The sequence below is a fragment of the Zootermopsis nevadensis genome, unplaced genomic scaffold (assembly GCF_977971745.1).
Source record: "Zootermopsis nevadensis isolate Lab colony 2312 unplaced genomic scaffold, Znev_1.0 Znev_ptg000016l, whole genome shotgun sequence".
In the NCBI taxonomy this organism is placed as follows: domain Eukaryota; kingdom Metazoa; phylum Arthropoda; class Insecta; order Blattodea; family Termopsidae; genus Zootermopsis; species Zootermopsis nevadensis.
This window is the reverse complement of record NW_028259148.1, coordinates 8,691,009-8,716,871: the sequence shown is the minus strand read 5'-3', so window position 1 is coordinate 8,716,871 and position 25,863 is coordinate 8,691,009. Positions and strand designations below refer to the sequence as shown.

The window sequence follows — 25,863 nt, the reverse complement described above, 5'->3', positions numbered from 1 at the left end:
GATGTTTTTATGTGCGCCGAAGTGACTGGGTGGGGAATCCCCAGGCTACTTTGTTTACTGCAGTTAAAGATCAAAGGTCAGATCTGGCGAACTGGTGATATCTGTACGTTATGCGAACGTTATTCAACGTGTTTCATTTAACGTGAAGGAGACAGAGAGCTCTTGTGATTAAGATAATGACACGTAAAAATATGTGTAATTTTTTGACAAGGTGAACGACTGTTAGCTACTCAATAAGGTCTCTCCTCTGTGTAACTGGCTGTTGTCGTTGGTAATATCACCGTTCTCTGTACCCTGTCGTTGTAAGACTCTTGTTAATGCGAGATATAAACCTTAGAGAAGCCTCTACTTGCCTTTAAGTGCCCCGTGTTACGCGTACAGTTATGGCTGAGCATAAACCCACATCTTAACGAGACAGATCTTAAAGAGTTGGGTAATGGTCTTCATTTCGCAAAATTGACAGCTGACGGCCCGTTTAGCAATTTAACGGCGAGTGAACAGTTTAGGCGGGACAACGTGGAGACAGCAGTCTCCCCCAAGACGAGAACTTGTCTGCCATGTTTCTCACTCGCTTTAATTTAAGATGCAGTGGAAGGTCCCTGAACTCAGGCCAGAGTAAGTTTCGAATTATGCAGCTGTCTATCAAAATACACTACGTATCTCAGCGAAAAAATAACTCAACAGATTATAGCATAACGAATCTTTGGTTAGACTTCACTAGAGCCGCATTCCCACAGACATGAGCTGTGACGGACCGGGCTTCGATTCCCATACATGATAGCTCCGACAGGGGGTCCACCCAGAGTGTTGTCTGATAAGCGCTTGATATATTACGAGGCGTTGAAGTGGCCGGAGCTTGAAGCTAAGTTTTCGCCTGCCATAACAAGTATAAGAATACGTACATCGATACGTATACTTAACAATAAGTTTTTGTAGTGTTCAAGTACAGGAACACATTTTTCTTCTAGTCCTTTATCCAATCCAACCGGTACCAGAGATTTCTCCCCCCGCCCGGTGTACCGATGTTAATTATGGAACTTAGCATCCTATACTTCACACTGCTCCATACATCATTCAACGTAGTGCTTGATCACAGAGAGAACTTTACATTAACACTTTCATAAACACACACAGAGTAGGTTTCTACTTGATCTTACAAGGACGTTAATTTATTTCATAAACCTCTCTAATGACAGGAAATTCGGGGAGAACAAAAATGTGTCCCTTTTGCTGTGTGTTCGAAAGATAACTGAAGTATTAATGTTGGCAAAAAAATAAATACATGCTAATTATTAAGGATTTAACATCATTCAGAATACGCTTTTAAATCCATCGTTTTATATTTCTGTTTATTTAAACTTTTAAGCCTGGTGGTAATTATATGTACCACCTGCCTTGCCATTCCGTAAATTTTCATCGTGGATGTACGGGTTTCGTATAATCCTCAGTGTAAACAGCGGTTATTTACTTAAACGTCATTGTAATGGAGACGTGTTGTTTTTTCCGTGAGGACTGGATGTTTCTAGATGTTCTTCTTTTTCAAAGATTAGTGCTCGTTTATGATGTTTACAGTTTTTATACTATTTGGATAACATTAAACTCATTAAAATAGACCATGTAAGAAGAAAATTGTGTGAACCTTAACAACCTGACTTCAAATTACCTACCTTAACCATCTTATTACTCGGTTTTACATTCATAACGTTTCAAAAAATGTGTAAGCTGGGGATTGAATTTATCATCGTATAAATGTCTTGGTTCGTTTGTAGGAATGATTTTTGTGACCGGCATAATCCGTTGCCATGACCGCAATGGACCGTGTCCACCAATTTATAATTTTTGTGATATATATAAAACAGTTGAGTTGAATTTATTATCGTAAAAAAAGCCGTGCTTCGTTCATACGTAGCTATGACAAATGCGTATAATTCTAGAGCCGTTTTATAGTGTACACACACGGGCACGGAAACTAGACACCCGATATACAGATGTCTCATTAACTCGATGAAAATATTACGTCAACCTTGTGTCTGGCTCAACTTTCAAGAGCCGATTTAGTGCAGGCTTTTTCATTGTCACTTTAGAAGAAAGTTTTAAATATAGATTCAGCTTGTGGGTGATGGTATTATGTATAGGTTGTTTTCCAGACGTTTCGGCTATTCTTCAACCTGAAATGGAGACACGTTTTACATCCGAGAACCTTGCATGCATGTATATAGGATGTAGAGAATGTCCAAAAAGATTCATTAACATATTGAATGAAATACAGACATTTTAATAAACTAAACCATTCCATACATAAGGATTATTACTTAGTAAATTAACAAATATAATGTAGGTTCTCAGAATTATCTCTGTTAGCTTCGTGGCACAGTTGGCAGCAGTGAGAAACTGATAACAAGGCTTATATTCCGTATTATAATATGTATATATCTTTCAGGGACATTCTATGTATGTGTTCAGAAGGAACATTTGACGGTTGTGCTGGAAACACGACTTTGTCCCTGTGCGCGATCACTGCGTCGGTTGCCGCATTTCTTAGTTCTGGCGGCACAGAAGCTAAATGTCATCAGTATCTCTGCCCAACAGAGGTGAAAGTTGTAGGTGTTCACTAGTCAGTCAAGACAAGACAGCCTTGAATACATTAGTCACGACAGGTGGTATTGAAATTTATGGGGGAATATGGCTAGACGCTTAAATGAGACGTCTAAAGGCGTCTTTTCTGTTTGTCTGAGGGAATAGCGGTTACATCGTTACTGTTGGTCATTATCAAACAAGACGTTGATAAAGACCACATTTTTATTATATTGCATGTTGCGTGTCAGGATTTGGCAGAATTTTTTAAAGAAGTAGCTCAGCTGTCCAAAACCTCATCAAATTCCAACATTTTCATATCAAAAAATTATCTTCGCATTTTTAGATGATGAAGCAAACAAACCTCCTGAATTATTTTTCAGAATGAGATTTTCAACCAAGAATAAGTCAAAATGGTATTTCGCTGATACCACATCTTCTCTGTAAAACTATATGTAGCATCGCTTTTAAATAAATATTTAACTTGAATTTTTATCATCGTGTGACAGAAACATACAGAGAATTTTTTGGTAAAAATAAATTATTGTTCAGTTACTTGCAGAGGTACACACTTCTTAATAATTTTTCTTCTTATGTAGAACGAATCTAATAGAATCGCCCTTTCCTGACAGCTATGCATTTCGTTTTAACTTGTATGTTTACGGTAAAACATGTAATATTGTGGCATAATTTTATTCATCCACTCTGCTACACTGTTATCTTCTCCAGTCTTTTTCTGCGTTCATCTTGTCTAATGTATAAACGGTTAAATGGATGTCGTATTGTAAATATGATGTAGGAGTCTGTCACTGAATGCTCACGTTAATGTGTAAGAAATCAGTTTAAAAAGACATTGTAAACTTGAACGTATTCATATTCGGGATTCACGCGTTGTCTGAATCAGGTGTCCTTATCTTGACAATCTGGTCGATGTGTAGTATTTTATGATACCGAATGTACATTACCATTCATGGACGTATTCATTGTGCGTGTTTTGGAAGCCAGGTGAAAATAACTTGCTAACATTGTAATCGGCTTAACCACCTGCTCTCGAACCTTTCTTTTCATTTTACGCTAGAGGGCTGTATTATCTAACTCCTGACTAATATCACAGTTTTTGTACCATCGCTTTTTTTCTGCCCTCTCGTTTCAACGGCTATTTTATTTCATTCAAATAGCGCAGGGGTTTCCACAGTAGAACAGAGAAAAATCCCATTACAAAGAATCTTATTCAGTAATTCACTTTCTTTCCCGGTAAATATCGACGATCGGAGCTACTGATTTAAGTACAGACTGGACGACTGGGGTTCGATTCCTGGCAGAGTCAAAGAATTTTTATTCTAGCCTCTGCGTCTAGACCCATTCTGAGGCCCTCATATCCAACAGGTACCCGGGTTCTTTCCACTCTATAAAGCACAGCGGGGCCTTAAGCTAACTTTTGCTTAATTCTAATTTACTGTAATTATTTTACTCACAGTGTCGTTAAACAAACCACTTAAATAAAATTTACCAGAATATGAATTTTTTCTGCAGATCTTTATTTCTTACATATTTTGTAACTTTCTTAAGGTTGGGACATCACATTTTAGTTTCTATAAATCCATCTGTTCGTCTGTTACATTAGGTTAGGTTAGAAGAGATTTCTTAGAAACTAATTTTCGCTTAAACGATGAAAAACCTGACGGTTCATTACAGTGGTCACACCAGTCCGCTATGCACCCTATCATGAGCCAGATGAATCCAATACAAATCGTCACGTACTATTTTAATATCAGTTTTAATCCTGTCATCCCCAAAACGTGTATGTCCCCTGAGTGGTCTCTTCTCTACAGGTTTTCCAGCTAAAATGGTTTATTAATATTTTATTTTATCCATTACTCACCTACCTTATCCTTAATTTGATCACCCCATAATATTTGGCTAACGTAATATAGGAAGCTCTATATTATGCAATTTTATTTTTCCAGCCCACTGTAATTTTCTGTTTTAGGTCCAAATACTCACCTTAAAATCTTGTTCTCAAACACCCTCAATCTCAATTCTTCCATTAAGGCAAGAGTTCAAGATTTACATCGATGCAACGTAAAGCTTTATTTTTAGGTTAGGTTTCGTTAGGGTAAAGTCGGTTAGGGCACAACATACATTAACAACACAACAAATTTTGTCTGTTACAGGCGTGCAGACTTCAAACATGGTTTGGGGTCACTTTGGAATTTGGTTCAAGTCCAGAGACCGCAGTAAAAAACGTAAGTAGTTGATGAAGACGTAAGATAATTAGACAGTTGAAAGACGCTTCGTTGTGACGATGCCTCTGAGGTCAGTCGGGTGGAGTCAGCGCGCAGTAATCTCGAACAGAGTGGGTGGAAGTTCAGTGATGAAAGTCGCCATTGAGATGAAAGAGAGACAGAGGACTTGTATTTCAGAGGTACGTCGGACCTGGGTTGTGGGGAGGGGGTGTCGTGGTCTCTGTAGGTCCTTACCACTTCCGCCTTCATACCCGTATCAATTTTCGTCTCACCGTATTTTCACCGGTTAGCCACGCATCCGCGTGTTCCAGTAACTAGTTCTTACGTACTGTAGTCTCAGCGACAGCTGTGAAGTTGATGGAATGTCGTGTTTTGGGGATCGCGTGCCCTGGAATAAATTCAGAAAGGAAGAAGATTCTAAAGAGAAATTAATAACGCAAAATATGAAGGACTGGAGGAAGAAACAAACACACAAACTGAAAGAGATGAAGGCGGAAAACAGAGAAGGGAACACGAAGAAAAATAAGTTAAAAAAGAGGAAATTAGAAAATGTGCAAGAAAGAAACATGAAGAAAGCGATAAAAAGAAACACCAATTTAAAGAGAGATAGATAGAACGAAGGTTTGAAGGACAGAGGGAAGAAAGAAATACATGGAAAATAGAGGACCGAAGAAAGGAGAATAGGAAAGAGAGGAAATAAAAAATATAACGAAAGAAAAACGGACTAAAAGAGAGATAGGAATGAAGAAAGGGAGGGAGGAACGAAAGTATGAAAGAGGAACATAGAAAGCTAAAGGGAAATAAGGAATAAGACAAAGAAGAACAAAGACAAGAAATAATGTGGTACCTGAGAAGAGCCACGCAGTGTAAAAGGGCACAAACAAACAAACGAACAAACAGTTGCTGTGTTAGCAGAGACGTCTACACTGAAACTACAGTCAAAAGTATGGCACGAAGTTCCATGGTTTCGTGTTATTTACGTTTAATTAAGCAAAGAGTGGCATAAGTAGGATGCGAGGTTTTCACGGCTGAGATAAGGACAGGTGGCGGGCTTTTGTGGACACGTTAATGAACATTCTGACTCCATAAATTACAAGGAATTTCTTGACTAGTGCCATAAACGTTTCAAGAAAAAATGTGCTCCGTGGAGTTGGTTGAATTGATTTTCGTGTTTGATTTGGATATCCCTGACGTGGATGTGAAGTGAGTCTTTGGTGGTTGCGTAGATATATAAACCCATATGTTACGATTTACCTGCCTGGCTCACCCCTGTGGATGTGGGCTAGGGGTGATGTTACCCCTCACACTTCCAAGGGACTTTTGAATTTGTCAAAGAAGCCTTGAATATACCTTCTAAGATGCGAGTCCCATGCATTACACGGGATTCGCAAAGCCAATTCACAGGAATGGATAATGTGGTCTTAATGTTTTTCGTCTTGAAATCATTCTCCAGTGTACGTAGCAACGTTTCATTGCAGTGCATTTTGGTCTCTTATGAAACTTGCAGTTTGAGTGACAGTTCTTTATTCTTACGATCTCTGGCACGAGCAAATACTTTGTTCTACAAAAATGACAGTAGGCCTGCCTCAGTTAAACAAATGCATCTTATATTCTTAAGTGGCCTAATTCAGTTTAATTCGCTTTATTTATTTATTTATTTATATGCTTAACAATAGCCAGATAAGGTCAATTACAGCCGAGCACTAAAACTACAATGCAGTATAAAAATAATGTACTAAAACCTGTAAATTACTTAAAAATCTAGAATTAACTTCAATAAATAAACAAAACATAATCTGCCATAACCTAGTATTTTTCTGGGAGTACTGAAGAAAACGCGGAAGGATCTCAGTCAGGATGGCTGGTCTCCTTGACGATATTTGAACCTGGGGTCTCCGGAATACGAGTGAGAATTTGTAAGGATGTCGTACGTTTCGGCCTATATTTAAAAAAAGTCGTTTTTAAGACGAGCTTCGTTTTGAAACAGGAGGTAAAGAAAAGGAAAATATTTTATGCCTTTTAAACAGAGGTTGGGAATACTTTTATGGCTTGCGTGCCAAAGCTATTGAAAATTCGTGAATAAAATATTCTTTGCCTGCGAACAAAGTTTTATTTTTATACTCAAATTGCTAGGTAATATAGGAAAAACTTTGTAATATAATGAAACGTAGTTTAATTTTTTAAATGTTTTAAAATTATGGGGTGAATAAATTCTGTTTGGGCGTAGAAGTATCAGGCCGGAGAAAGGAATACTTTTTGCCGTTTTCTTAACTTCAGTGAATTTGAAATTATCACTGAATTGTCATGGAAAATATGAAGACGTTTCTTCATAACTTTCATAGTGCGATGTTTAAATTCATTGACATTACATCTGTGAATCAGTCGAGATTTGTTTATCATCACTTTTTATTGTATTAATAAATATGCACCAACGTTTTCTATGTTTATTTATTTACTAATAATTTACAATATACTATAACAAATTAGGTTGTTCTCAGACTTATTTCCTTGTCTTTTAAGTAAAATTAGTTGTGTCATTTTATCACGTTCATCTTTGTTAATTTTTCCACAAAACTGTGTTTGAACGTCACGCGATTGGCAGACTGTCCTTGGTCTTACCTTGTATTTTCATGCCATAACAAATAACAATACCAACTTGTTAATTATCCCATTGCGTTCTCGATACACAACTTTCATTTATTCCCCAAGCTCCAGAATGTGAGGGATTTTGAAGTTTCTGTGTGCGTATGACAGCTGGCAGGTGTTCTTGATACATCATTCTCGCACTCACGTAAGAACACACGCAAGTTCGTTACACGTGATGTGCTCAACACAGCTGCGCGGGACTTCACAAAACCACGCTGTTGCATGTCTAGTCTTCTGTCGGGGGATATAGTCGCTACACAAGAAACAGGACAGTTTTTTAACATCAATATTCCATCATTCTGTCATTTAGACTGCATTGATTATGTCTTGCGACGTGTAGCGTACTTCCTCATAGTGACTACATTCTGCGAACAGAACTTTCCAGAATGTCGCCGTATGTATTTCATGACCTTGAGTGGGAAAGCTCGGATCCTAAAGTGACGTCATCACAGGATTCGCTTTTATTGGGCGCCATACTACTGTCTAATGTATTCGAATGAGTGGAGTTTTACCTACATTTTCCGTGTGTCATCACAGCTTGATACTTAAGCATAAGAATAAATTTGTATTTACATTTATGAGCTTTGCAGTTTGCACACAAAATATATTTCTAGGTTTCGTGTGAATGTCAAAATAACGCTGTGCCAACCTGCTCAATTAACAAACAACACATCATTTCCGATACCAAAATAGGTGTACTAAACCAATTATTTAAAGAAAATATTTTATTTATCTCATTAAAGTAACGACATAAAGCAGAGTCTTTGCGAAGATAAAAGTTCGGAATTTCTATCAGTTATTTGCTTTCAAACGCTAAATTTGTTCTTTCCTTGGGCGAAATAAGTTTCATGCCAATAAAAACTAGAGTTAAATTATAATTCTGTATATTATAACTATGGGTTTTTATATGGGAGACAAGAAGATACAGGATTCTTTACTGAGTCGTGGGAAGCATTCCATGAATTTTCATTTGTTTTAATTTCCCTTTCTGTTTGTGCTGCTGTCGAAAATTGAAAGGAACAGGCGAAAGACAGCTGCGTCTCTCAACACGTTTAAAAGTCGATTTACAAAAGAAATAAGAACTATAGATAGAAAGAAAGGAAGAAAGAAAAAGTGCAAGCTGGCAGATGTAAATCAATCGTCGACCAGAGGGAATCATTAAATACACACTTTCGTGTTCAATGACGACTTGTATTTATAGCATTTTTGACTACATCCGCTCTTAAACTTCTGTATACTGACCCTTTATACTTAAATATCGTACTCTCAACACAACAGCCATTAATAAACACTTTCTTGGTTTTATAATACTGCATAAACTGATCGAGTTGACGGTCATCTTTTGGAAGGCTCTTGGATCGTATCTCGTGGCCCATATTATAGTTTTCTTTATAAATTTCTCATGGTGTTTTGGAACACATTTCAGAACGCTACACCATAAAGCCATATTTAGAAATTATTGAACAGAATTAGGATTATGCCCTCAACATTGCCTTGGAAGTAACTTAGTATTTAAAAATAAACAGAAATGAAATTAACAAAAGAAGTCGTAAGTGTTTATAAACTTAATAGGTCGTAGAAGAATGTTTAGAAATTTATATTCTGAGAACATTAACAAATATAAACTAATTCCATGATGAAATTAGAAAAAATAAAGTCTTGTTTGTGTTTAGTCAGAAAATCGTGACGACCCTACATTCCACTCGTTCTATATGGGCGTTAAACTTAGTCTCTTACTTTTAATTTATAATGTAAATGACAAGTGTCTGAAAACGGTGCTCAAGAATATGTTTGAAACTAAAAAGCAAGTCTTCGTGTTTCTGACAGTGTCTAATAAACCATGACTAAGGAACAAATATTTATAAGGTTAATGTCATTGAAACAGCTGTAAACAGATAATTTATAGCCTCACAAAGTTACTGCTTGACGCTCGTATGTCCAGTCTTACCGCAGGTTAATTTATCATGAAGTTCTTGAGTGTCTTGTGGCTGAGAAAGCACTTAAATAATCAGAAAGTTATGACCGAAAATAGAAACGATTTGAGCTCTTCATGCTGTCTTTAGTCCAGCCCTATACATAGAATTTTTCCCCAAAACAATTCTGTAATGCAGGGCCACGAACCTCAGCCAATCATGAACTAGGCTAATATGGCATTAACAATTTCTGCTATCAAATGATGAATAGATAAATACGTTTGTAGTTTAAAATCCTATTAATGAGATAAAATCATCTTGAGATTATTCAGAAGAACCTATCTAAACATTACTTTTAAAGTTGTACTTGATGTTGTTAAAGCCTTCGTCAGACGTGTTTGGAACAGTTACCAGCATTTAGAATGCAAACATGCAAAGAACATCTGTGGAAACTGTGTGTACTCCGGTATGGAGTACACTTTTAAAATAGATCTATGTCAGATAACGGTACGTCCTTTCCGTGACGTCAGACTGTTGCCATAAATGAACGGGTTCTTGTGTTTTATAGTACGAACCCAGAGATGAAGAAGAGTGTGGAGTGCCAGACGGTGAAATAGAATTTGGAAGACGAAGTCAAGTAAAATTGTAAAGCAAAGGGAATAGAGAAGTTATAGTGAGTTCCACCCTCTTGGTTAAGTAAATGTTTCCTTAACGTCGTAGTACCACTTTAAGGTCTCTTTTAATGGCAACTGCTGTCAAATGCATCATGGCGTCTCCAGGCCAATATTGTCAGCAGTAAAAAGCTAAAATGGTAGGAGGAGACACATTTCGTACGAGTGATTCACAGAAAAGAGAGAGAGAGAGAGAGAGAGAATTAATGAGAAAGGTTTTGGAATGGAGTATAGAAAAACATTGGAGACGAGATGACAGTGTAAAATATATGGCATACAAATGTAAACGTATAAAGATGATGTTCGGAGAATACGACAGCGGGAAACGAATTTTAAGCTTTAAGATATTACGCACAGAGGATTCTAGAAAAAGAAATTTTAGTGAACTGTCTTTGTTGAGTTAGTCATCGTATCTTCAGCAGTTGTAAACTGGTTTGTCATTGCATCATAAACAAGGTTTCTCTGTTCTCACAGAGTTCATTTTTAAGACTAGTGCCTCAGAGTAAGTGTTTGTGTGTTGATATATATGTGGCAGTTATCCGATAATTGTCATCAATTTTTTTTAAAAACTTCGGTTTATTTCTACTGCTAAAGTGTAATTTCTGTTGTAGACGTTGATATTTTGTGCTGTTAACATCGTGCGGACTTGCAGACAGACACCATCGTTTCGGAGAAAACATTAAATCTAGTGTAATTTCTGTTGATTAAAATTCACAATTAAGTAGTTTTAATTGCTGAGATAGAGGGGGGGATTATGTATTATATTAGCTTATCTTATAGTTTTTAAGTCTGAAGAATATTCTTCAATATATTTAAAATATAATGTAAAATTTCTGTTGTTGAGAATCTACGTTCTAGATAAATAGCTTCGGTTGTTGACAGATGACGCAAGATGTTTAGTTATACGGAAGCAGAAATATGTCTGTAAGAGGTAATGATTTTCCACGCATGTATATAGTATATAAGAAATGTATTTTGCAATATTATTTTGGAAACCTGAAGAGAAGAGAACTTTGGAGACATAGGAGTTGACGGGTAGACATAAAAAATGGATCTTAAAGAATAATATATATGTATCGTCAACTGTCATTAAGGAAATCTTCGGGTTCCATGCTGGGCAACTGTTAGCTTGTCAGAAAGGGTTCTGCCCAATGGTATTATGTAACTAATATTCACTTGTTTTAAAGCATCCAGAAGCTTGCAGAAAGTGTTGTTTCCTCCAACTTTGAAGTACTTGCGGAGTCCACGTCACTGAAAGAATTACTTTAAAAATGCCACGACGTAATATTTCAGGTTTTCACTGCGAAAAGTTTATCTAAAACGTTGGTCAGTTTCCGCCAGACATACCAAAAGAGAATCATCTTCATTATCACCTCGTGGTTTTATAAAAATACTCTTTATTAACAATAAATCAAACGTTAATTTCAATTAATATGGAAAACCAAAGCGACAATTAAGTAATTTACAGTTCAATTTTTCAGACGTGGCCGCTGGAAACACGAATCGACGTAGATTTGGACGAGCACAGTAACATACGTAAAGAATTAAGTGAAATGTTGGTTAGTTCAGTCGCAACTATTTGAACTAAACACTGCACTCTGAATTTCAACTCCCATTACTATTATTCTCACTTCCCCTGATGCGCTTCTCAGCGGCCACGTTTAAAAAATTGAACTGTACGTGATATGCGAATATAAATGGCAGAATTGTGAAACAGAATACTGTAGATAATTTCTCCTCCTGCCCTCCCTCACCCCACTGCGCACAGCGCCAGTCCGTTACATGCCTCCCTTTCGAACTTGCGTAGTAGCAAGTAGAATTGTAGACGTGGGTCTCAGCGGAGCTCTGGTGTTTTATATCGGCGGTGGATATGATGTATTTCCATATTAATTGATGTTGTCAAACACTGTTTAATGTGCGTAACCATTAGTAGCTCTCATCGCAGAAACAGAAATTGACCTGAACTCGAGGGGTAACTATTAGTTAGTGAGATGTCACTCAAATAGGATGATCAGTACGGCTCGAAAATAGGGTAAATGCGCTACAGATTTGTATGTAATTGACACACGCTATTGTCGAGCAATATTATAACAGTTAAAATTAATGGAAATCGAGACTTGTTAGAACACAAAAGTGCATCTGACAAATTAGATGGAGGGGAGTCTCTGAGAAGCTAACAGTCGCCCAGCTTGTAAAGAAGAACCCAATATTTTATTTAACCCAAAATTTTGTTATCGTGTTCTCAGCCGCCTCCAATTCATATCTTGCCTATGTCTCATTCCGTAAAATAATTTATAAACGAGACTGTACATTATTATAAAGTTTTTTACAAAGACTGTATGTAATTAAACCAATAACTGGATTTTGGTCGGTTAATGCACAACGTACTTTGCGGTCGCGCTATATTTCTGTACCAAGCGTTTGAAAGAAGAACGACACAAGTGACTTCAGTGTATTGTGTGGGATTGCGTAATAAATTCGAAGTCGTTAAACATTGACTCTGTATAATTGGACAAACCTCAGGACACGTTTAGTCAGTCACTGCCTTTCATCTTATATGCAAATCCTGTTATTAATTTGTGTCAAGTTACTGAAATTGTCGTATATTAATTATTTATGAACCTTATTTTAGTTATTACTTTTTCTCATTAGCTTTCTTAGGCCTCAGATTCATTAAGAAAAAAGTTATTAAGTTTCCGAGCACCCTGAAGACGTAAGACGAAACAGAGGTTTTACATCCTTAGCATTAGGTTCAGCATCACGCTCAGGCCGTTTTACATATGTAAAAATAAATTCGGTTCTTATAAAATAAAGAATTTTCCATTTAAGAACCAGCCCGAACTACAACACGCTGAAGTCTTTCACACACAAAACACGAAACCAATGGAAATATTGAATTCTGTAGCCTTTTCCCGTAGTTGCGTCTGATAATCCGCTTGAAATCGGAACAGTAAAATTTTTAGGTGTTCCTTCGCTTGAGGAGCACTTGTCACAGAGGAAATGTAGAAAGCATGGTAAAGATGAGAATGCTTGCAGAATTTCAGTCGGAGAGTGTGAAACGAGAAGGTGGTTCATAAAGAAATAGCCTGTATGTGTACTGGATGTGTAGGGTCGAATGGATATTTTCTGCGAACATAAAAATGAACATTTGGGTTTTATGCAAGAACGGAGATGTATCGACTACCTGAGTGACTATCAGCTTATCGAGGAATATGCTTCAAGGAGTTAATAAGACTAGTCTAGTGTTATATTCCCGAATAACAAACAAAGGTCTTCCAGACCTCCAATCTAAACCACGAAATCCATTTCTCTGTTTAGAGGTGTAAGAGAAAGGACGTGAATTTCCACATATTATCACTAGAGCAGAATTTATTCAGTTGAATATTAATTTGCAGAAATATAAAATTTCGCCACACAAGAGTTTAGGACTTTTGAAGGAATCTCACCATTACACTCATCCTATCTCAAGAGATAATTCTCTCTTCTCTGTCTCCCGTTCTGTCGTTTCTCTCGTGTTCTGTTTATTGGCTAGTAAAGTTGGTTCAGACGTATACTGATGGCGCCTACATTTTCTTGGTTAATTTTCCCACACACAATATTTCGCTGTTAATTACTACAAGAAGTTGGGAACTCTGTGGGCCTGGTGTTGCTGTTTGTTTGTTTGTTTGTTCACTTCCACTCTCATGAGCAACCAACTAATATGCAAGAAATTATAATATGCGAAATGGCTCTGCTAGACACGAACTGAAAGTTTAGGATCTTAAAGTGGAAATGTTGACCTACATCTTGCCTTATTCTACACAGACTACAGGCAGATTAATCCTTAAATTAAGAGCAATATCCAGTTCATTCATGCAGTTAACCTTATCTTATTTATTAACATAATTTCCATGCTCCTCTGCGTGTGTAATGCTTGTAGATTTCTCCGTTAATTGAAATTGTACGGACGTTTAAGACCACTCATTCGAAAATTTCGGTCGCCCCGATGTCGGTAAAATAAAATATTTACGGTTGATCTTCTCAGAAATTCTGCGATTTGCTATTATATAGTTGCCTATGTTCCATTTTAGTTGGCCGGGTGAATATTTAATTTTAATCAAGACGTTACAAATGTATCTCACAAATTTCGTTAAATAACTTACTGCATCCTGCGCAAGTAATTAGATTGTCTGTATTTAATCTTTCAACTTGTACTGCTGCAAGCGAACTATTATAATTTAGATTATCTATAGACCTGTACCATACTAATAGTAATTACCTGTTCATTTTATACTATTTGACTATACGTCTCTTTTCACATCTTGTTTTTCCCCCCTTAATTTAAAGAATTAGGGAAGTGGGAAACTTGTACAAATAATTAAGGTAGTTTTACTGCTTTTATAAGAAAGACTAAGATTATTTAACATCAGATTTAGAAATGAGCTATTATTTGTTATTAACGGTCAGGAAGCGAGACAGAATCCATGAATTCGTAAATGTTTTTGAGCTGTCAGTATGATGCGGCATTTATTATGCACTCGTAGTGGAGGGAATTTGTCAGGCTTTAGACGTAATAGGCCTGTAAGTCTGTTACTGTATTTGTTATTTACAGAAGGTCGGAAGTAACAACTGAGAAAATTACCTGACAAAGAGCTTCATAATTTATAATTGCCGGTCATACAGCGCACATGTTTGAAATGTGAATTGCATACAAAATTTTTAGAAAATCTCTGATGGAAAGTGGCCATTGGACGACTTGAACGTGAGAGAAAATATAGTATTAAAAGAACATAGGATGTTGTGAACTGGATTCATCTGGCTCAAGGTAGGATACAACGATAGGGTATTGCAAACACTATAATGAAATCCGAGATTTATTAAAGGCGGCGAATTTCTTGTCTGATTTAATAACCATCAATTTTTTAGAGAGATTCTGCCCCATGGAGTTTGTTTGCTGTTTACTGCAAACCAGATAAAACATTAGAAACTTTTACGTTCCTCGGCTTGGCCAATCTTTTCAGTGTAATTTCGCAGAATGTGATACAGAAATCTATAAGACAGTGTTTATTGACATCCATTACATTTCACTTAAGTGTGATAGACGCAGTTCCAACGAAACAGTCTTCTACTAAATGACCAGTAACCCGATGTCCATTTGTTAGAAACTTCTCTTGGTACAAATGACTTGTCATATCTTTGGCGGCAACACTTAGTGACACCCCACTGAAATGTTTACTTTTATGTCCAGCATACAACTGGTCACAGCATGAAATGGCCGCTGTGACGTCATTTCACAGTTGCGTATCTTCTCTGGATCCAACAAAAACCTGAAATACGAAGAGCGGCTTTCGCGCAATTTCTTAGTCCCTTCATGTAAATTTTGTGTACTTCAATATTTTCTTCTTACTCTTACTTCTTTGAGAAGTTATCTGCTGCAAAGTCTAAGTAACAGAAGTCACTCATTGCCCTGATGATGGTGGCAGCAAGGACCTCTGAAACGTCTTGAAAACTTTACCTGAATACACGACGCAACAACCCAGAAGACGGTCATCTTCGGGCTCACCGCCGTGATAACCTCAAATCCCACGGTAAAGGGCTTTGGCATTTCTGCTTTGTCGTCGTAAATTTTGCCATCAAACAATGAAAACAGTACTCAGGTCGAATTGGGGGTTACACGTCCGTTAGAAGTAAAAGCCATGAGGACCAGAGGGATGGGATGGGTAGCAGATAAGGCACCATCTGTCCATACTATAAACATTATTTACCAGAGGTAATTCTTGTAGCTTCCAAGTTTCAATTCCTGAGTAGACAATGTCTTTGGTTTGGAAAGAAAGTTTATATTTTCCTTATACCCGCAAGCTAGTGATAAAGGCTAAACCCACAGTTTAATCTCGGGTACTGTGCAGGTTATTATATCAGAATATTATATTTTAAAAATTATTTTAAATCGATTTGATTTTAAAAAAAATTGTGACTTATTTGGTGTTCGACGTCTTAACACCCGTCAGCAAATCGCATTCTTCAGGGTCATGAAAGAACCCACTCCCCTTACCGCGCTGGGTCTTAGTCTCAGGTACAGCGTTCTTTGTTTTGCCACGCTGCTGGTTGCAAACTGTCTTGGCTCGCCAGGGTTCCACTGTTCGTGTTGTAATATTGTACGATTTCACTGTGACCTTGAAACATGCAATTTGGTGACAGCTGTTATAATGACAGTCATGTGTGAGGAACTCTTCTGAATTTTCCAGTAGAAGGCTTCAAGATGCAGCTTCGCAGCATTTGTCTCAAGAACTGTCTGACACAGGTTGCCTCTTGTCTTCTTCAGATGCCATCTACTGAGGTCCTACAAAAATCATTAACCCGTCCTAACCTTCCTGACCCGTGGAATATCTGAACATGTGCAGCACTGGATTGTAGGTCTCTTTTCCTTGGAAAAAAAATCACTGCACTTCCTCAGAGGTTCTCTTTTTACCATCCTTGGTAGACCACCCGCCCCATTTCGACCCCTTTACATGTTCGAAGCCCTTCGCCCCTTATCTTATGTTGAGGAAACGGAACAGCTTAATTGTTTCCGTCTGTACTAATGGGCAAAAAATCCTACAAAAGCGATCCCACAAGAGGGCTAAAGGGATTACAGGGCGAGGTGGCTTTCAGTTGTACCGCCACGAACCACGTATCTCTCCAGCGTCTACAGTACCACTGAAACAAGAGTTAACAAAATTATCCTCATAACATCGCCACAAATATACCTCTGATTTATAATTCAGATGTATGCGTGTCTTGTATGGTTCCATGACGTCACGACATATGATTTATATGTGATATATTGCATTTCTGAACCAAAATACAAATAAATTATTCTGTGTCTCGAAAAGCCAAGATAAAAATACTAATTTTATACCATAAATATATATGAGGCCGGTATGTGTTAACATCTGTGTAGCACAAAACAATGAAATATCAAACTTTGCTATCGAGTGGTTAGCACTCAGACTTCGTATTATGGGAGTCCACGGCTACTCTGACTGAGGTTTCTCGTGATTTTCCTAGGTCCCTCTAGGAAAACGTCAATATAATACTCAGATCAGTCCGCGTCATTTTTGTTTTTATATTCTTTCAGATTTGTTATTTATTGGTCATTCTGTATTTTGATCTTGTGCGTTCTAAATTGTTGACAGCGTCTTTAAGTAAAGAATAACGAAATAAATAAATTGGAATATTCAATTTTACTTACAGTTTCTGTAAATGACTTATCGGTGGATACTACTTATCAGAATCAAAAGACTGTTCCAGAAAGTTTATATTGTAATAAACTTTAACGAAACAGATTTTTCGTCACAGTTTTTCTAATATAAACTATGATATAAAATAACGATATAAGGTGACCTCTTGTTGAGATAGTCATTATAGTGGCGAATGAATGTACTTTCTTTTGTTTATACCGGAATTTCATTTTCATATTTGCAAGAGCCAGCGACTGGGCATAATTCTGGGGAAAAACTCATTTTACTTCTTCACACCCTATTTCTTTAAACACAATTTTAGTTTTTTTCCTTACACCTTTGCATGAGTCTGACATTAACAGCTATGCATTTCTGAAAAATCTATTAATGCTATTAGTTTTTTTTTTTACTTTTCATCAAGCTGAAAGCTTTAAGAATATTATAGATTGTAGGCCAAAGCTTCAAGGAAGATTCAATAGCTTCATTATTTAATTAGAAACTTTATTGGTCTACATCCCAATATACGTCTTCCACTTCGACCAACTATTTTTTATTGTTAATGAACTTCCACGCACCCTTCCAACCCCATAGAGTCTTATCGCTGCTTAAACTATCTTTGCCCCCCACTGACAACTCTTTCCTGCTACACATAAAATTCGTATGAGGGGGGAAAAATAAATTGGGGTTTAAAAGTTTATAGGCCACGATTTAGACGGATGAGTGCTGTGAAATGACCTAAACACGTGACCGGTCCGTCAGTATGTGTAGGTCTGAAGTTTTTCTACTCTCTTTATGCATGAAGCTTGTAATTACTGGAAGAGCTGGTAGGGACAGAAGTACTCAAAGTGCAATCGAAACTTTAAGCTTTGTAACTAAGTTTTCCCCCCATGTATCAACAAAATTGGAGACCACATTGGATTTCAGGAATATTTCAGAATATTTTTCTTCCACTCAATATTATAAAAATTTTCGTTACTTTGAATGCGTGAGCCTTATTCTCGTGCCTTAAAGGAAGAACACATATTGAGGGTATTTAAGAAGAGGATCCTGAGGACATTTGGACGTAAGAGAAAAAAAATCATAATGAGGAGCTTCATAATTTGTCCTTTTTTTCTTTCCTAGTCTCATCTTCTACCCGCAGGTGTCGAGGTTTTCTTTTAATCTATTAGACATTTTGGTACAACTTGGACTATAAATACCAATCCGACAACGTGTGGAGTATCCGAAGCCAAAAGAGGCCATTAGCCTAAATTAATACTTTTTATAAACGAACTGACTTTTTTCGTAAAATATGTGTATTTTTACATGCTTTGTACAAACATCAGACTATTCATTTTGTTCGTGTATATATTAAGCTTCTATTATGGTCTATTAACCCTCCCCCCCAAGTGCCTGCATGGCGTATAGTGGTACAGCTTTACTTTGATTTCTTTACACGTTAGGGTTAATATATTTGTGAGCAAGATACGTTCCCATGCTAGGATGCTGGTATGTGGCTCACGAATGGGTCCAGTAGCCTTCTCTTTCATACATGGAGATAAAACTTTGAATTTTGTAAAAAAAAATTATTTCTTGAGAATATTTTCATAGAGGGCTCTGCTAGATGAAGTTATAACAGTTCTATAAAGGCTAATAAGTAACACGGACAGAATTCTAAATTTTGAACTAGCCTATTTAACCCGGTGCGAGTTCATAATTTCTAAGTTAGTTTTTGAACATGACAGGTATATTGAAATCTAGAAATAGTCTAAGTTGCATCGCTTAAATTAAAAGTGGTTTATCAATACTTCATATCTTCTAAACTTCTGAAATTTCTGATGAACAAAAGATATTAATGCGTAAGAATATTTGATCATAGAGTTTGTTTAATGTTTAAATTTGCAAAGAACGTAGGCATGTCAACAAAAGAGAATCAAAGATAAAAAAGGAAGATTTAGTATAGGAAGAATAGAGTCTGGGAAAGACTTTGATCGAGAGCAGGGTACTTATCCGCCATGTCAGCAACTTTGTAACTTAGTCTAGCTACCACCATCTTTGGTTCAACCAAAAATCTGTCGGGATGTGCACTTTTTAGTACGTCCTCTTTATAGCAGACTCTTACTTACTTCCGCTTCGCTCACTTCTTCGGCTTCTTTTTATGGTTCTTTCCCCTCCCCATTCTTATCTGTCAGCCACTTCCTCTTTTTCAGTTCCTTATCCGTCTTCTCCACTTTTAACTTCGCTTCAGAACTAACCACGTAATCATACCCTTCCTTTCAATAAATACGCCCGCTTAAACTGTAATTCCATTTCCTAACCTCAAACACTTCATATCACTCTCCTGATGTATCGACTGTAAGACAAAAAAAAAAATCTCGAAAATTCGCTGACGTCATCGTGTGTAATGTTGTAAAAGTTTGAAAGTTTTGAAGAGACAGGTGAAGTGAATCGGTAAACTAGAAGAAAATGTCGCCTATAATCTCAGTAAAGGAAATGAATTAAAATCTTCCGGGGAGAAAAGTGTATTTTGGAGTATAATATTAATATACAGTACGAGGATATTTAACTGTCATAGCATGAGAGGAATTTGACTGGCTGACGGACTACTTGCGTTTGCAAATGGATTGTGCTACACGAAGTGATCCGTTGATGACATTTTAGCCTCTCCCAGTTGAGTCATGGACGGTGACAAGTGAATGTAAAAACTAACGTGTCTCTAAAACAAATGACAGTTTGAAACTAAGCCAGGAAATTGAATGAGCGTTTCGGATTGAGTGTGAGATACATAAAGAAGTAACTGTGTTGGTCTACTCGAGGTGTGCTGAATTCTTGAACCGGTCATTTGCCCGATGTCAGCGCAGTGAACTTTTGGCTCTTTTTACAGCCTGCTTGTCACTCCAATCTGAAATCTCATTCACTCGTTTCAAACTTCGATATTTCTAAAGTCCTTAGTCAGTGAGATTTCAGCTTCTCCTCCGTGTAATCTAGTAGACGTTCACGGACGTTGGGTGCTAATTGACTCCATTATCAGGGCGATGAGTCGTCTTCGGATTTTAATTGTGTCTAAAACGCCACATTTCTCGACTGAAGCTGTCGTGAATATATTCACTCACTGAACTAAACGCCGGTGTTATACATTTCAATTCATCGTTAATAGACGCTTTCAAAAATTTTGCCTGATATTCTGATTACATTATGTTGTATGGCTTTATAGATTGGATGAAACTGATTTAGGATAGTCTAAATATTACCTCTGGTGAACACGGTGATAATTTTTTGTATACTGTACCAGGAATTTCTAAATCAGGAATATTGAAATTACGATACGCTATGCTAATTTTTCTGTGGTGTTTGTTAACACGTCGCTGAAGAAAAAATGAGTCATGTCTCGGAATTTCTTTGAAGTAATTAGACTGTTGGTAGAGGCCGAGCGAGAAGTGCTGGCCCTTGCGCAAATGACTGATTGTGGTCGTATGAGATGGACCCGTCCGAAGCACGCTCCAGAGGGGTGTCAGCTTCAGTTGGTTTGTGGCTCTAGCTGAGGCTGTGCGGACCCCCCCCCCTACTACTGAACTCCCCTCTCTCAGCCTACACATTGCGCATTTAGGTGCCACGACTACTCGCGCGACCTCTAACTATAGACCACATTGCCCGCGACTAAGCTTATATGTTTTTTGGTACAGAGCACGGATGCTTAACCTTTCTCAAACATGAGGCTACATTCATCTATCATTATCGACTCCCATGCCACAAAGTTACTAGTTAAAAGTTACTTTTAAATTAAGCTGAACAGTCGCAGCGATACTTAATCCCAAATTCTGACATTAGCATAATGTCTTTTCCGTTATAATGAAAACATTTTTCATCATATAGGCCAAAACAGTGTTACAAAAAATGTACGAGGGCCACACCAAATACATGTGTGGAGACTGTACGGCGTTCGGGACATAGTTTTATGACCCCTGGTCCGGAGTTACACGCAAGGAACATAAGTGTTTGTTCACGTCTCAGCACTAGAATGCAGGACAAAGTCACAAAGTAAAGATACTTCGAAATGTAGCAAAGAATGGGCTTTATTTGGAAAGAAGATTAAGAAATTGAAATTGCATCACCAAAAGCCAGTGTCAGACTTCGTAGAACCATTCAGTTAAAAATGTTTCCTCTGCAAACCAAATAACATTTTTTTAAAATAGACCATTTTAGCTGATGCTTCACATGGTCTCTCATCTTATGGGAACAGCATAATTTAAAGATGATGGGCCGTATATTGTTATAGAAGTAGACCGACGTTTCAGAGGCGGTCACCCTGATAATGGAGGTAGCAGGCACCTCTGAAACATCAGTAAACTACCAGACTGCATGGCACAACAAACCACAAAACAGTTAACTTCCCAGTTGGATTTATTTACTCGAATTCTGCCTATGTAAATTAAATTAAATTAAATCAGAAGGTTTAATAAATAAAAAGTGCCTCTTGTCACCCAAAATAGATAATATACAGATCGCCCTGATGATGAAGGCAGCAAGCACCTCTGAGACCTTTGTGAACTTCTACCAGACTACACGGTGCTAGAGCCCAGAAGACAGCCATCTTAATAGAGTGATCGCTGAAACAAATTGGTTCACCGACTGTCTGTCTGTCTGTCTTGCTGTACAGTGGCGGCCTTTCGACAAATAAAAAGAAACTAGAGGACGTAAGATCAAAATAATGTTGAGATAAAAAAGAAACATAAAATAGAATGAAAATTATTGTGTTGTCACGAGACCTTGGAGCGAGTGTTGTTGAAAAGACAAACAGGAACAAATGTGTCTTAATTTGTCAGGTCTAGTGAGAAGAAAAGACTAGTTCCAGCCACCGCAAAGACCCAGAGAAAAATGTTAACCAGTTAAGAAGGCACAGGGAGACAAAGTGAGAGTCCTGTTACGCTGGTAAGAGGACAAGAGGGCCTTGTCTGCATACCGGGTGTCTCAGAAACGGTAGTCACAGCGTGATGACATTTAAGCTTAGACAGAAGGCGAGGCGCTGTTAATATTCTGGGTTGTTGCACAGTACAGTCCGGTAGAAGTTTACTGTCATTTCAGAGGTAAATGCTTCCCTCATCGTCAGGGCGACGAGGCATCTTACTTAACCTTTACAAACATCAACACATAAGGAGCTTTACCGCCCCCCCCCCCAACTGTATTAAATGACCACAGGCACAGATGGGAGGGGAAAAAGTCTAAACTTTTTTTTTGTTCCATTTAAAGTTTCACTACTTTAAATGGAGCATGATATTGATTTTACTACGTTATGTTGCGTTGGAAAATATGTATGATTAATCTGGTTAATAACGGACCAGTAGCGGACCCTGTTGAATACAGTAACGAACCTTTGGGGTCCATTAAATCAGGCTAATTTTTTCATTAGATAAGTGACTAACAGTTTACCAAGAATACCTCTACTCAATGGAGTTAATTTATCAACGAGTTTTCTACACTGAACAAAACGAATTAGCTCATATGACATGGACATTATTGCTGCTTGTAAGACAAAAATTCACATATCCGGTGCGTGACATTCTATGCTGTAACGTGTTCTGTCAAGTCTCGACAGTTGAGGCGCTCAGGTTACATGTGGGAAGTTTCATTGAATTTCTGTCTCAGGTTACCGCTATGATTCATAGGTTATGGTGCATGTCCGTTCTTTCAAACTGCCTCAATGTTTAGTTGTACTTTTTATTAGTCCCAATTATATCAAGGATGTAGAATGTGGATTAGTGACCGTCAGATTCTACCTGTGAATATGCTGTTCTTTCTTTGAATGAAGCACTTGTACATAATGAACCCACAATGGTTTAATTCTGTATGTCCACTTGTCAGTTTTAACTTCTAAACTACCGAAACAATTTAAATTGAATTGATATTGAAAGTCGAAACCAATATTTGAAACGAGTAATTCTGGTTGGTATCGCTTCAGCATGACTCTTATGTAAGTTAAAGCCAAGGTCAATTTTAAAATGACATTCTTCTGATTTGTAACGCCGTGTAGTGTGGCAAACGTTTACCAACGTTTCAGAGACCATTACTACCTCCATCATCAGGGCGTTGAGTAAGATACGTCGGTAAACTTCTACCAGACTACACGGCGTTACAAACCAGAAGTCAGCCATCTTCATATTCGCCGCCATTAGAACCGTAGATCCTACAACGGTAAATTTCTTCGTGTTGAATTTATCTCAATGCCTTGAAGGTTTATTTCTTCGTATTTTGATGCATACTTTTGTTTTCACATGAGTCAGGAACAATCACCAATTACAACATAAACAAATCATATATGTTGTAAGCCCAACTTGTTTCGACTTTCAGAGGTTATCTTCAGGGGTGCTTTTCTCAAACCTGCTCGTCTGTTCCATTCATCTCTACCTCTCTTTTATTTTCTTAAGTTCTCTTATCTTCTATTCGTTTTCCTGTTAGAATTTTGTCCAATTCGTGTTACATATTCTGCTTATTGCGTCATCCTGTTTAATTTTATTATTCTTATAATACTACTAAGAGTGCAGTCCCGAGTTTTCAGTCATTTTATCCGTCTTGGGTTCAAATATTCTCCTCAAAAGCCCTCGGTCTGTGTTCTTCTCTCATGATGACAGCCCAAGGTCCTTAACCCTACAAAACAACAGGTTAAATATATTCTGTATGTTTTAATCTTCACGTTTATACGTAAGATACTGAAGATTAAAGAGTACTATGACTAAGTCAAAACTTTTTGCTTTTCTTATTATTATTGTTAGTTCCCTCCGACTTCTCAAATATTTATTTATAGCCGTCCCCCTGCAACGAGCAGCGGAATGGTAAAAACAGTTTCTCCAGCCCCGTGACACAAGTAATCTGTGCGTGTCGCGTTCAGTTGTGTTCCGCATCCCTTTCAGAGGCTCCTGTTATACTGTGGATGATTTGCAGCTTACAGACGTCTGGAGGTGCTGCAAGGCACAGAAAGCCAGAACGTCCCAACCAGAAGACTAATGTTCCTTAGCTATGAGAAAATTGAAAAGAATTTGTCTTTGTGTAACATGTTTACGACTGTAACATACAATTTGTGTTACATCATAAAAAGCGTCTCAGACTAGGCGTATCAATTTGTACTAGAATAGTAATATATTTAAACTGTTTACCCACAAAGCATGAAATTGTAAATATTAAAGCGAAGCGTCCTTAACAAGAGTGTGGCCGAAACATGTAGGATGGACTAGCCCTGAAGATGAAGGTAGTATTTTACTTCGAAACGTTGGTATCTACGTACAACGTTACAACGCAGAAGACCATCATCTACAAATTTACCACTGAGATATATACCACGCACTGCCAGAGATAAATACATAGAGACTGAAGTCTCCGGCATGGATAAGATAATATTAAAATTGAAGTTAAAGATATAGGATGTGGATTTGATTAATGTATCTCAGAACGGGTGGGCTCTTGTGAACGCGGAAATAAACATGCTTCCTTAGAAGGGGAAGAATTTTTTGACCATATGAGCAACTGTTAGCTTCGAAAAGATTATCTGCTCTATGAAGATGGCTGTCCTCTGGGTGTTGCCACTCCTATCAGACTACACGGCGCGACATCCCAGGAGACAGCCGACTTCAGTCGAAGATTTGCATGTTTTCCTATACTATTATTAGCTCCTATTTGAATATCAGGATTTCAACAAATTAAAACGATAACAGAAATTAAGGAGCTGAAGTTTATCCGAAATAAATAAACATCAGGGACGTTGAAAACTTCTCAAGCTTTCATGAAGTTGTTACACACGCATCGTTTGTTACAGACCACAGAGTTCTGAATAAATTTGTTGAAACTCAAAGGCAATTTTTTTGAAAATCCTTCTAACTCATTAGCACATACACGTTCATTTCATATAAAACAATTAATTTAAACTGCAACATTTCTTATTATTGTACAAATGAACACGGGCCGCACAAAGCAAATCGTTGGGTCGCGGTTTGATAACCCCTGCCACACGGGAACGCAAATTCGCGAAGAAAACATTTGTTAATTATATTTAATATGTGAGTAGCCACACTCTTTTTCATTTATGTGTTTGACGTTTATGACATAAGAATATTATGGATTTTGCGGCCATAACAGACACAAGTGTTAGAAAATGGATTTCTCTACTTGTATCACCACGCAGGAGTTAACTCTGTTCTGTTCAGTATCACCTACAACGAACACTCTGGCTTATAGCAAAGGACAGAAATGTTCACAGGAACACAGGCCGAAAGGTCAGGCAATTTATTTTCATTTGCTTCCTGCGGTTTATAGCTAAAACCGTAAAGGGAAGTAAAATGTTCTCTTAACTTGTACCGGAAGAAGCCTTATTGAGGCTTGGCAGGTCACACCACATGTCGGGTGGGAGGTAAAATTGATGAACTTAATACTGCTGTATAACGTACTCATTAAGAGTTAGATAATTAAAATCGATCGCTTGTCCTGCATTCGACCAGGACACTTAAATTCTCTGCAGGTGTTTTATAGTTATTCACGTTGCTAACAGAAAATGAACGTGCTTTAAATATCCCAAGAACGTAAGTACCTATGAATCATGGGACCTCTGGGTACTTCATTGTTACAGGTCTAAATATGTAGGGGGTGAAGG

The 25,863-nt window shown here is 37.5% G+C and overlaps 1 protein-coding gene across 9 annotated transcripts in view; it reads left to right on the top strand.

Moving 5' to 3' along the window:
* The window catches only part of unc-5 (netrin receptor unc-5), a 530,640-nt gene that overhangs the window by 177,491 nt on the left and 327,286 nt on the right, over positions 1-25,863 (top strand). For all 9 annotated transcript variants that reach the window (XM_087349613.1, XM_087349610.1, XM_087349612.1 and 6 more), the window contains one exon: positions 4,749-4,820. The gene's annotated coding sequence lies outside the window, so the exon portion shown is untranslated. The remainder of the gene's footprint in view (positions 1-4,748; positions 4,821-25,863) is intronic.